Source organism: Leuresthes tenuis, unplaced genomic scaffold (assembly GCF_036924035.1).
Source record: "Leuresthes tenuis unplaced genomic scaffold, fLeuTen1.0.hap1 SCAF_1, whole genome shotgun sequence".
Taxonomy (NCBI): domain Eukaryota; kingdom Metazoa; phylum Chordata; class Actinopteri; order Atheriniformes; family Atherinopsidae; genus Leuresthes; species Leuresthes tenuis.
Genome location: NW_027325355.1, coordinates 10,536,787 through 10,549,338, shown reverse-complemented (window position 1 = coordinate 10,549,338; position 12,552 = coordinate 10,536,787). Strand labels below are relative to the sequence as shown.

Here is a 12,552-nt window from a genome sequence, read left to right as displayed (position 1 = left end):
TGTTTTCTCCTTATACATTTTTTTGAACAGGGAAACAGTGGCACAGCCAAGGCTGCAACTCCAGGTTCCGCTTAGTGTTTTTTCTTATCCTGGTTTTTCCTTCCACCAACAAGAGGAAGGGATGATATGCAGCCCTGACACATCCGTTTTCTATCTGTTCCTAATTACCTTCCATGTAGAAATACCTTGTCGTCTTTCCCATTCTTTGCCAGATAGTCTGCATTATCAGTGATCATTCTGGTTTTCAATGTTAAACCATAGTCTTGTTTTGGATGACTCTTACCGTTTTGGATTTATTATTACGTTTTTGGATTTACTCTTCCTTGGATTATCTGTGTCATGTGCCTGAGCTCACCTGTGAGTCAGCTGCCTATCTGCTTCAGCCCTTTCCGCAGGTGGTATTTGTGTGTTCAGGTCCTCAATAAAGTGAGTTATTTTTTAAATCACCTCCACCTTGCCCGTTTCTGTTTATCCGCTCTGGGGTCCACACTTAAACAATCGTGACAAACATCTGAACAACCTTTTAAATCATTATGTTGAGAATTCCAAAGTTTGACTCCAGCAGCTGAGATACACATTTGTTTTAAATTGGTACGAGCCGTTTGATTTTTGAGATCAGATTTCCTTCTGTGATTTTCATCTTTTGCAGTAAATACAAGCAACCTTTGCATAATTTAGTTTTTTTGCTTTAAACACGACAAATAACGTCTGCAGTTCTATTATATCTGTAAGTTTCAATAAAGCTGACTTAATAAATAATGCATCGGTGTGTTTTCTAATTTCAGCTTTAGGTCAGATTCTGACATAGATTCAATGAGTTTCTGTTACTTACATACGTTTTCCCCCAAACGTCCACACAATAACTAAAATAAGGCAATATCAGTGAACAGCAGAACATTCTCATTGTCTTACAATGAAAAACGTACATAACCTTATTCAGAATGAAAATGCTTTTTCAGACCTTATTTTTATATGTGCTGTATGATATTTCCATGTCAATGCTTCATAAATAACTCCCAGAAACCTGATCTCTGACACCTTCTCAATATTAACACCTGCAAATGATAATCGAATGTTATCCATTTTTTATAGAAAACCATGAATTTAGTTTTTTTTTACAAATTTAACAATAACTTATTTCTTTCAAACCAAGATTGAAGTTTAACCGTTTCATTTCCAACTTTACTGGATAATGTTATTAAATTATCACCTGAACAAAAGAAATTTGCATCATCTGCAAACAAGACAAAGTGTAAGAGTTCTGTAACCTCACAAATGAGTTTCGGCACCAAAACTGAACCTTGTGGAACCCCACATTCCATTGTCATATATTCTGATCCACAGCCTGCAAAGTGCACATGTTGTTCAATTCAATTCAATTCAATTTTATTTATATAGCGCCAGATTACAACAATTGTCATCTCAAGGCACTTAAGTAATATAGTCCAATTCAAGCCAATTGGAATTCAATTAATTGTAATCATAATCCAATTAATTCTTATAGAGCCAATTAAAAAAATAATATCCTAGCTAAGGAAACCAACAGATTGCACCGAAACTTGTCTTTAGTCCAATCTCCCGTCCTGAGCGTGCCTGTGGCGACTGTGGAAAGGAACGACTCCCTTTTAACAGGAAGAAACCTCCGGCAGAACCAGACTCAGGAAGGGTGGCCATCCGCCTCGACCAGCTGGGGTTTGAGAAGACAGAAAAGAGGGAAAAGAGGGGGGAAAAACACCATAACGCCATTCAAAGGATATCTGTTGGAACAGGGAAACACAAGTTAATAACAGCAATAATGTCACATGTACATAAAATCAATTGAGAAATTAAACGGGGAAAAAGAGAGGAAAGTGAGGAAAGGTCTGACAGATGAGGTCCCCCAGCAGTCTAAGCCTATAGCAGCTTAACTATGGGATGTTTCAGGATTACCTGAGCCATCCCTAACTATAAGCTTTATCAAATAGGAAAGTTTTAAGCCTAATCTTAAAAGTGGAAAGGGTGTCTGCTTCCCGGACATTTACTGGCAGCTTATTCCAGCTTAAATCTTTAAGATATGATGGAGCTCGGTCATTAAGAGCTTTATATGTGAGGAGAAGAATCTTAAATTCTATTCTGAATTTAACAGGGAGCCAATGAAGAGAAGCTAAAACTGGAGAAACATGATCTCTCCTGTTAGTTCTCATCAGAACTCTGGCTGCAGCATTTTGGATCAGCTGGAGGCTTTTCAGAGAATATGTGGGACAGCCCAATAATAAGGAATTACAGTAGTTCAATCTTGAAGTAACAAATGCATGAACTAGTTTCTCTGCATCACCCTGAGACAGGATGTTCCTGATTTTAGCAATATTACGAAGGTGAAAGAAGACAGTCCTAGGAACCAGTTTTATATGTGCGTCAAATGATAAATTCTGGTCAAAATAACTCCAAGGTTCCTCACTGTAGAACTAGAAGCCAAGGAAATACCATCTAGAGTAACTATATAACTAGACAATTTCTCCCTGAAGCGCTCAGGTCCAAAGAGAACAACTTCAGTTTTGTCTGAATTTAAAAGCAGACAGTTCTGAGTCATCCAGGTCTTTATGTCTTTAAGACAGGCTTGTAGTCTGACCAACCTATTGGTTTCATCTGGTTTCATAGATAGGTACAGCTGAGTATCATCAGCATAACAATGGAAATTTATGCCATGCTGTCTAATAATGTTATCTAATGGAAGCATGTATAAAGTAAAAAGAATCGGTCCAAGAACAGAACCCTGAGGAACTCCATGACTTACTCCAATGTGTGAGGAAGATTCTTCATTTACAAGAACAAACTGGAATCTATCAGATAAATATGACTTAAACCAGCCTAATGCAGTTCCTTTAATCCCAATAACATGTTCAAGTCTCTGTAACAGAATGCTGTGATCGATCGTATCAAATGCAGCACTGAGATCCAACAGGACAAGCACAGAAACAAGTCCGCTATCAGAAGCTAACAGGAGATCATTGGTAACTTTCACCAGTGCTGTTTCTGTGCTATAGTGCACTCTGAATCCTGACTGAAACTCTTCAAACAGATTATTTCTATGTAAATGATCACAAAGTTGAACTGCAACTATTTTTTCAAGAACTTTAGACAGAAAAGGGAGATTGGATATAGGTCGATAATTAGCCAACACTTCTGAATCAAGAGTAGGTTTTTTAAGTAAAGGTTTAATTACAACAACCTTAAAAGTCTGAGGTACATATCCTATCAACAAAGACAGATTGATCAAATCCAATATGGAAGTGTCAATTAAGGTGAAAACCTCCTTGAACAGTCTGGTTGGGATTGAGTCTAAAATACAAGTTGATGGTTTAGAAGAGACTATTGCTGTTGTTAGCTCAGAAAGATCAACTGGGCAGAAGCTGTCTAAATACAAATCAGATTCGAAAGATACTTCTAAAGCTGCTCTACTTGATGATACATCAGTGATAATAGTGGGAAGGATTCCATTAATCTTCGTCTCTAATTTTATTGATGAAGAATCTCATGAAATCATCACTGCTGAGAGTTAAAGGAATACATGACTCAACAGAGCTCGGACTCTTTGTCAGCCTGGCAACAGTGCTGAAAAGAAACCTGGGATTATTCTTATTCTCTTCTATCAATAATGAATAATAAGCAGTTCTAGCTTTACGAAGTACTTTCTTATATGTTATTAAACTATCTTTCCAGACTAATTAAGACTCTTCTAAATTAGAGGAACGCCACTGTCTCTCCAGCTTTCTTGCAGTCTGCTTTAAGTCTCTCCACAGATAAACTGTCTCCTGCTCAGTGGTCAGCTCTGGTCTTCATCTTACTGTCATCAGGAAAAGATCTGGATGTGTTTGACCTGAGGAAATACTCTGCTTCAGAGGAGGCTCTTCTGAGGCTGCTGCCAGTGGTCAAAGCCCATAAAACAAAGCTCTGTAATTACAAAAAATAGATATATTTCCTTTTAAATACATTATTTATTTATTAACTGTAGAAAAACAGCTGAATCAGCATTAAACGTTGTTTCAAATCAATTCATTTTATTTATAAAGTGTCAGTTCACAACAAAATATCATCTTACAAGTGATGTGAGATGATATTTTGTTGGAAATAAAAACCCAGCAGTTTCTCTGAGGAAGGACTTGGTGACAGTTATTTATCAGTTTTACAATTAATTTGTTTAATTGATTCATTAATTCATCAGTTTATTTGCTCCCATCTCATTAGTTAGTTAGGCTTAACTAACTAATTAGACAGATGTAGATTTAGTTTTTCTATCTGTTTTGTGAACATGAGAAACTCCAAAAAACTATGTTTAGCTTCTTTTATTCTATTTTATTTAAAAAGGAGAGAAGATGTTGTCTCCAGAACGTTTACTTGTTTAGAGTAGCAAGGTGTAGGGTTTGTGTTCCTGTTATTTGGCTTTGGTCTGCAGTAGCAATATAAAGTAACCATCAACATAGCAAACACCATCCATGATACACAAACATAATACGATAACTAAGATTACAAAGGACTGTATTTAGTGTTCATGTATATCATATGGATCATATAACATAGTAAAGTCCCTTCACACCTATCAACATGGCTAAAGTGTAGCATCCCTGCATGCCCCACACTGTGCATACTGGGTGACTTAGACAACATCAACATGGAAATTAACTCAGCACACATGGTTCTCACAGTGTTATGTATCGCAAAGAAAACTATTCTCATGAACTGGAAAGCGAAGAACAATCTGTGTATTAACCAGTTTAGAAATTTTCTTTTAGACTATATTAGCATGGAAACAATGTCTGCCTCCTCAAAACATCAATTGGCTGAATTTCATTCTCTCTGGTCCCCTCTGATTAGCTTTATCACATAGTAGTGGTGGTGGGTTGCTGTCCCGTCGCTCTGGGCGGTTGGGTGTGTGCTGGGGGGGGCTGTGTGGCTTCGGGCGTCTGGTGGTCTCTCGGGTCGTGGGGACCGGGTTGGTCATTGCTGGGGGGGACTGTGTGTCGGGCTTGGAGGGCAGTTTTGGGGGCTTGTGGGTGGGGCTGTCTTGCGGTGTGGGGCGGGGTCCCTTAGGGGCCTTGGGGTGGTGGCTGCTGGCTCTATGCCAGGTGGCCGGGCCGCTCTGGCGTGGGTGGTGGTGCTGGGCCTGGGCCCTGGTGGCTGGGCGCTGCCTTGCGCCCCGGGGGGGGGGGGGGGGCCCTGCCTGTGCCTGGGGAGGCTGGGTTGCCCTGGACGCGCCACAGTATGGGTGGGTTGGTGCAGGTCCTGGTGCCGGGCTTGTTGCTCTGGGACCTCCAAGGTGTCCGCAGATGGTTGGTTTTTTTTCAGGGTTTTGGGGCGTGCGGTGGGGGGGGCGGTGCTTTTCCCCTTTTGGGGGGGGGGGGGCTGGGTGATGGTGGGTCTCAGGCCCGGGCTGCTGCGACTGGTGTGACCGGGTGGTTTGTTTGTTTGTTTTTTGTAGAGGTCCTCCGGGGTGGGGTGGGGCAGGATGGGTACCTTCTGGGGGTACAGTAGCTCCCGGAATGTGGTCGCTGCAGGCCCCTCCTACCCTGGGTTGGCTCCCAGGTAGCGGGGCTGCCTATTGCTGCCAGTCCCTGGCTGCCCTCTCCGGGGGAGAGTAGTGTATATCCCCATACCCCTCTCCCTTCTGGCTCCTGTACACAGCACACACTCACACATGAAGGGTTTTGGGGGCGTGTGTGTTCGGTGGGGTGTAGTGGATGGGGCCACGTAGGTGGTCCCCTTTGGTTGCACTCTGCAGTTCCCCGCCCCTGTTTTAATTACACCTTAGACATTACTACTTATCAAACACACTCACACACACACATTAGGTCTTGGGGGGTGGTTATACTGAGTGGCATCTGGTGGGCGGGGCTCTTTGGGTATGTAGGCTGCCCAGAGGGCCGCGCTCCCAGTTCTACAAGGTTGGCTGCCCCTCAATTTTAATTGCTCACTATTAGAAAATATTGAAGAGCCAGAAGGGTGAGGGGAGGGGTCTTCTTTCCACACCCCTGCTTCCTGGTTGCTGCTCGGGGCGGGAGAGGCCAGGAGGATTAATTAATTGTTCTGCTGGTTCGGGGTCTGTGGTGGCTGGGGGGCTGCTGGCCCCCTGGTGTGCCCACTGCACTACACCCCAGCGGAGTCGAGGGAGGGAGGACGTGTGGATGTGTGGATGTATGGGACGTGAAAGTGTGTGTGGTAATGATTGGGCCTGGATCTGGGACTTGCTGTCACCTGGCCTGCCTGTGCTTCTCCCGATGAGGGGGCGGCGTTGCCTCTCCCCGCCGCTCGCGACTTCACCCACCTGCGGGCACGTCTTGACTCCCAGGGCACTTGGCCAGGGGCCCTGGGGCAGGCGCTGACCCACTGCGTGGCTGTGTGGATTGTGGCTCTGTACACTTATACACTCATAACTAAGCACGGTTATCATGTAGGTCCTGTGCCATGGGTGTTGCATGTTCTCACACACACACACATACAGTTTTTAGCCCAGTAGCATGGTCGCTAAGCAGTTGATGTATTATCATGTCGTCTCAGGTCATCTATATCCACAGCTGTGTTATATGCGATTACCGCTTCGTGTGCTTGTTTTTGTTTGTTTGTGTGTTTGTTTTTTCTCTGCTTGTCTGCTTTCAGGTGCTCCTGGTGGCGCTAAGGCTGGATTCCCCTCAGAGGCCATGGATTGTTGTCTGTTTTGTTTTTTACAGGTGTAGCAGCTGGTTGTCTGGTTTTTGTTTCTATTTTTGTTCTGTTTCCTCTTCTTTCCTGTTCTTCTTTCCTTGTCCCCCGGTCCGGTTCAGTTCTATTACATGTCATATATTGTCAACAGAAATAAATAAATGGGCATCAAGGGGAGCTTTACATTTATAAAACTTCCCTTGGCAAAGCAAATCTATTTGGCATCAAAGATATTCAGACTACAATTCTGCTGCCATAATGCTGAACAGGAGAAGGAGAAAAAAAAAAGGATAGGATAGGACAGGATAACGTTATTAGACTCACCTTCTGGCATTTACACAGTGTTAGAAAAATTCTCTCAAAATTAGGCTCAGAGTCGCTGGATACGATTAACACAAAACATTTATTTCTTGCAAGAAAGAGACAAGTCCGCACAAATCCACACAACCTGTCGGGAAGATGGCTCAGAGTTGTCTTCCCGACAAAATGGTGCTCCAGCTATTTATGTTGTTTATGCTTGCTGATCACACAATGTTATGAGAAAAGGCGCTTTTCTCACCATTCATTATTATGGGAAGGAACATTCAATGTTATGGGAAAAGGTGCTTCTCTCCCCATTCCTTGTTATGGGAAGGAACATTCAATGTTATGGGAAAAGGCATTTCTCTACAGTTAATATTATGGGAAAGACTAGTACAAGAGTCAAAACACTTTTGCTTGAATCATAGAAGAGGAAAAGATGGAGGGACTCTTCTGTCATAGTATAACTATATAATTTTTCCAACATTCCCTCCTGTTTATGCTATGAAGTATTAAAACTCCAAAAACCCTGCACCCCGTACAATTAACATTGAATGTATTTCTACCGTTCGCAGTGCATAGGAGCGAAAAACCCATTTGCTTCATTTACGGGAAAATTCTCCTATGGTCCCATTCTCTCCTTGGCCACCGACCGCTTAGTCACTCACTCAGTATCAAAGGTCGCACTCCGAACCGTTAATTTCAATGAATGGGGATGGATCTAGGTGTGACCAGCAAACACAAAACGGATACACAACCAAAAATACATGGCAATAAGGATAATACAAAAATCAATAAAACTATGACTAAATGATTAATGAATAAAAATGGAAATATGAAATATGGGAAAATGGAAATATGAAATATGGAAATATGAAAAACATAACAAAAATTAATACAATGGAATAATAAAAATGGAAATATGAAAAACATAACAAAATTAATACAATGGAATAATAACAAAAATAGATGGCAATAAGGACAAAAATCAATAAAACTATGACTAAATTATTAATGAATAAAACTATGACTAAATGATTAATGAATAAAAATGGAAATATGTAATATGGGAAAATGGAAATATGAAATATGGAAATATGACAAACATAACAAAAATTAATACAATGGAATAATAAAAATGGAAATATGAAAAACATAACAAAATTAATACAATGGAATAATAACAAAAATAGATGGCAATAAGGACAAAAATCAATAAAACCATGACTAAATTATTAATGAATAAAACTATGACTAAATCATTAATGAATAAAAATGGAAATATGAAATATGAAAAACATAACAAAATTAATACAATGGAATAATAAAAATGGAAATATGAATAACATAACAAAAATTAGTAACACAATTAATAAAATGGAATAATAAAAATGGAAATATGAATAACATAACAAAAATTAATACAATGCTGTTTATTCAGTGCAGTTCCGTCACCAACACTGCAATCGTCTGCTTCTGGCGGAAAATCAGTCCGGCTTGGTCTTGAACGGTTAAGAATCTTGGAAGGAGAGGTTACTAGCACTTCACTTCCCGGAAGAGGTCTTTACCACCTCTTTTCCCTGTCTCCTTTGCATAGCCCTGTACATCTTCGACATCATCGTTTAACACTTCAAAAAGATTTTCATTAAACAAATAATTGAGAATTCACTCGGGGCCATGCAAGGTGCATTGTCCTTTAAACGTTATCTTCGCGTTGTTCTTCATCCTCATTTTCTTTATCTTGTATCTGCTGATACATCACGTGGGTAAGAGCGGTTTCAATCAGCTTCTGCGACAGTAGTCTCAAGCAAGGAATACAACAACAACCACAGATGATTATTATGGCTGAACAAACCGACAGAGATAGCAGGACGGATGTAATTAGTCCACTCCATCGGCCAAACCATTTCTCCATCATGTCCGTGAAGGGGTCGTTGATCCCTGAGTTCGCTATCAGTTCTGCCAAGAGTGATGTGAGACCCTCTAGGGCCTTGGTGATGCTTCCATCTGGAGAAGTATTGTTAGGAATGAAGGTGCAACAAATGGTTCCAAACATTTTACATACACCCCCTTTCTCTGCTAACAACATATCCAAAGCCATCCGATTTTGCCATGCCATAAGTGATGTTGGACCTAATTGCTCAGCAATACCTTTAAGAGCGTCCCTAGTGTAGTTTACAAAGCGCTGTTGGTTGTAATAGATGTAATTTATCCAATCGACATTCTTATTTATTGTTGCCCACCAGAAAAGAAAAGATTCAAATCCTGAAGCTATTTGGTTTCTAGCTTTGAACTCATCCGGAACCCCCCTAGGGACCCCAATGCTGTCCAAGTACACTCTGTTGTCAAATGAACCCCCAGGCGCAGTTGAACGTATTAGACGTCTCCGTCCCAGTCCCTCTGCAGAGAGATTCTTACTCACTGCCTTGAAATCCTCCAAGGCTAACAGATGGAAAGGCATCAGTAGTTGGGCCACTGCACAACTGCCTTGCCAATTGGGCGGAAGGACTGGCCTCAGTTTCCTATCCCCACACAGCCACCAGAGGTCTGCTCTCATGGAAGTCTGGTTCCGAAACCAAGATGCTGGGTAGTTACCTGCGTCCTGAGTGACATTGATGGATTCTTGACAATAATCTGACATGAGTGTACCCACATCCTTACTTGTACCCCTGTGAATGAAACATGTATAATTACCCTTATAAACCAACGCTAAGGGTGGTACATCTCTTTTCTTAACTGCTGGGAACAACAAAGAGATAGTTTTACATTGCTTTGTGATTGGTACAAAAGATTCATTATGCAATTGTAATACACATTGTAAACTAGTGGGGTCAGATTGATGATGATCGCCTAAGTGAAATGGTACAGTTCCCAAGTATGGTCTGGCTTTAGCACATGCAATGCAATTAGATCGATTGTTTTGTCGTGCTGTATACACCATCCATTCAAGCCATTCATTACGATACTCCATAATCTGTTTCCAAGGCCAATTTGTCCTCGTAAGTTAGATCAGTGAGATATTTGATATGGCGCTCAGGAGGTGGTGTATTACTGAAGATGTTTGCATATTTGTAGGATTTGTTCTTGTGAGTTTTTTTTTCAATATCTGTTACCGTAATCATAAAGTTTCCGATCAAACCCTTTTTCATGTGAGCCTAACACCTGTGTCACTCGGTTTGGGTCTTTTTAAAGTTATAATGAGTGGATTGCATTCGTCAATCTTACAGTTTGGATCAAACTGCCCCTTAATGATGGATAAACGATCAGAAAGGGGGTCCGGGCCGGTTGATGCTTTTTGGGGTTTATAATTCCAAAGATGTGGTCCACTATTCGTTATTACAAAATTCCAACTGTTACATCGGCGATCCCCTGGAAATCTGGTACCTGCATAGGTTTCACAAATGTATTTTTCAGAGAATACATGGGCTTTCTGGTTGTCCTTACAGTTAACAACCGAGCAGAAATCAATCTCAGCCACTCCGTCCATTCCTGCAACAAAAAACAGGTTGACAATTTCTCTGTTGAATCTCATGGACCTTGTCTCTCTCTGGATCATCTGTGTGAAGAAGGTGGGAGGCAGAACAGTGGTATTTTCATATAACACTTTCTCCCTAGTTCCATTTATTTGTTTTTCATTCCAAATAATCGGGAGTACCAAAGTAAGAGCAATGACTAAAAGTACACAGCTGGTTCCTCTTAATCCACATAATCCCTCTAATCTGAATGGATGCCACGGCCGCTGCCTGTCCATTTCCCCTGTCTATTTTAGCCACACCCTATGTTCCCGTTTTAGCCGTTGTTTTCTTCACTGAGGTTGAGACGATCCCCCTCCTGTTGAGAGAATTCCCCTTTGTAGTCAGACTTATGCCTCAGAGAACTGTGGTGGGTAACAAATTTTTCCCTTCTTCTAAAAGCTGTGGCCTTATTAGTTTGCAATGGGATAAGTGAATCCAGGAAGTCCTTTCTGCTATTTTAGCTGCTGTGGGTGTTGTAAGTAATACCTGATATGTCCCTTCCCACCTTGGAGTTGACCAGTTCTTTTTCTTTATCACTTTGATGAGGATCCAGTCACCGGGTTTTACTGTCTTCAGCGCTTCCTCCACAGGTTCACCTGGAACAGAATTGACAGAAGAGATCTCTCTGCTTGTTAACATTTTCACCATGTAATCTGCTAGAGTTTCTTCTCTTTCTTCGTCATGTCTGGAGAATGGTTTTAATTGTGGGAGTAAAAATGGTCTGCCATACATAATTTCAAATGGAGTTAATCCTGTATTCGTTGGAGTTACATGCATGTTTAGGACTACTAGTGGTAAACAGTAAACCCAGTTCTTTTTAGTTTCTTCCATGATTTTCTTCAGTCTTGATTTAATTATTCTATTGTGCCTCTCCACCAAACCTGCTGACTGTGGATGATATGCACAGTGGTTTCTGAGATCTATTTGTAAGTTCTTTGCCATTAGAGAGATGATATTGTTTACAAAATGTGTCCCATTATCACTATAATTTTTTTCAGGAATTCCAAATCTAGGAATTATTTCTTTTACCAATGCTTTTGCTACTGAGAGTGCATCTGCCTGTGTACATGGAAATACTTCAACCCACTTGGAAAAAACATCGATTATCACCAAGCAGAATCGTTTCCCTTTACATTTATTTAGTTCAATGAAATCCATACAAATGTGTTGAAAAGGGTACGTTGGTTTGGGGAATTGTCGTCTTCTTGGTCTTAGATTGCCCTGTGGATTGTGTTTTGCACAGATTAGACACATTAGACAAAAATTCTTTGAATAATTAATGAAGCCATACGCGCTAAAGACTTTGTTTATTGTTGCAGCCATCCCTCCTGCAGAGACATGACATGGTCCATGACTCACTATTGCAGCACATCTAAATAAGCCTTTTGGCAGTATGGGCTTCCCTTCAGGTCACTCATATAAGTTTGATTGTGTGTTGTAAATGGCACCTTTATTTAGCCATTTCTGTTTTTCCGGTGTTGGGGCGGTTTTTTGCATATCACATAACACTTGATGGTTTATTCCTGTATCAGTTTCTTCTTTTGAGAACAGGAGGAGGTTCTCAGTAGGCAGCTGAGCAGCTTTTCTTGCTTCTTCATCTGCCTTTCTATTACCTTTTGAAACATAATCCGTGTTTTTAGTATGCGCAGTGCATTTACATACTGCTACTTTAGTAGGAAGCAGGATAGCATCTAATAATGCTAAAATCAAATTTTTATGATTTATAGCTTTTCCAGTAGAAGTTGTCATTCCCCTGTTTTTCCATTGTTGTGCAAAAACATGAACTGTTGAGAAAGCATATTGACTGTCAGTGTAGATATTCACAACCTTACCATTTCCTAATTTGCAAGCTTCCGTTAAAGCTACTAATTCGGCTGCTTGAGCAGAGAATTTCTTCGGTAGTGGTTGCTTTAAGAGAGTTTCAGTTTCAGTTACTACAGCAAAACCTGTAGCATTTGTTCCATCAGTATTCTTCTTGCTGGAACCATCTACAAACATAGTTATTTCTGCATTTTCATAGGGAGTATCAGTCAAATCCGGTCTGGGCAAAACACTGATAGATATT

The 12,552-nt window shown here is 40.8% G+C and overlaps 1 protein-coding gene across 1 annotated transcript in view; it reads left to right on the top strand.

Annotated features, from left to right (window-relative positions):
* LOC140291454 (uncharacterized) overlaps positions 1–12,552 on the top strand; it is a 392,957-nt gene that overhangs the window by 46,998 nt on the left and 333,407 nt on the right. The window lies entirely within an intron of this gene.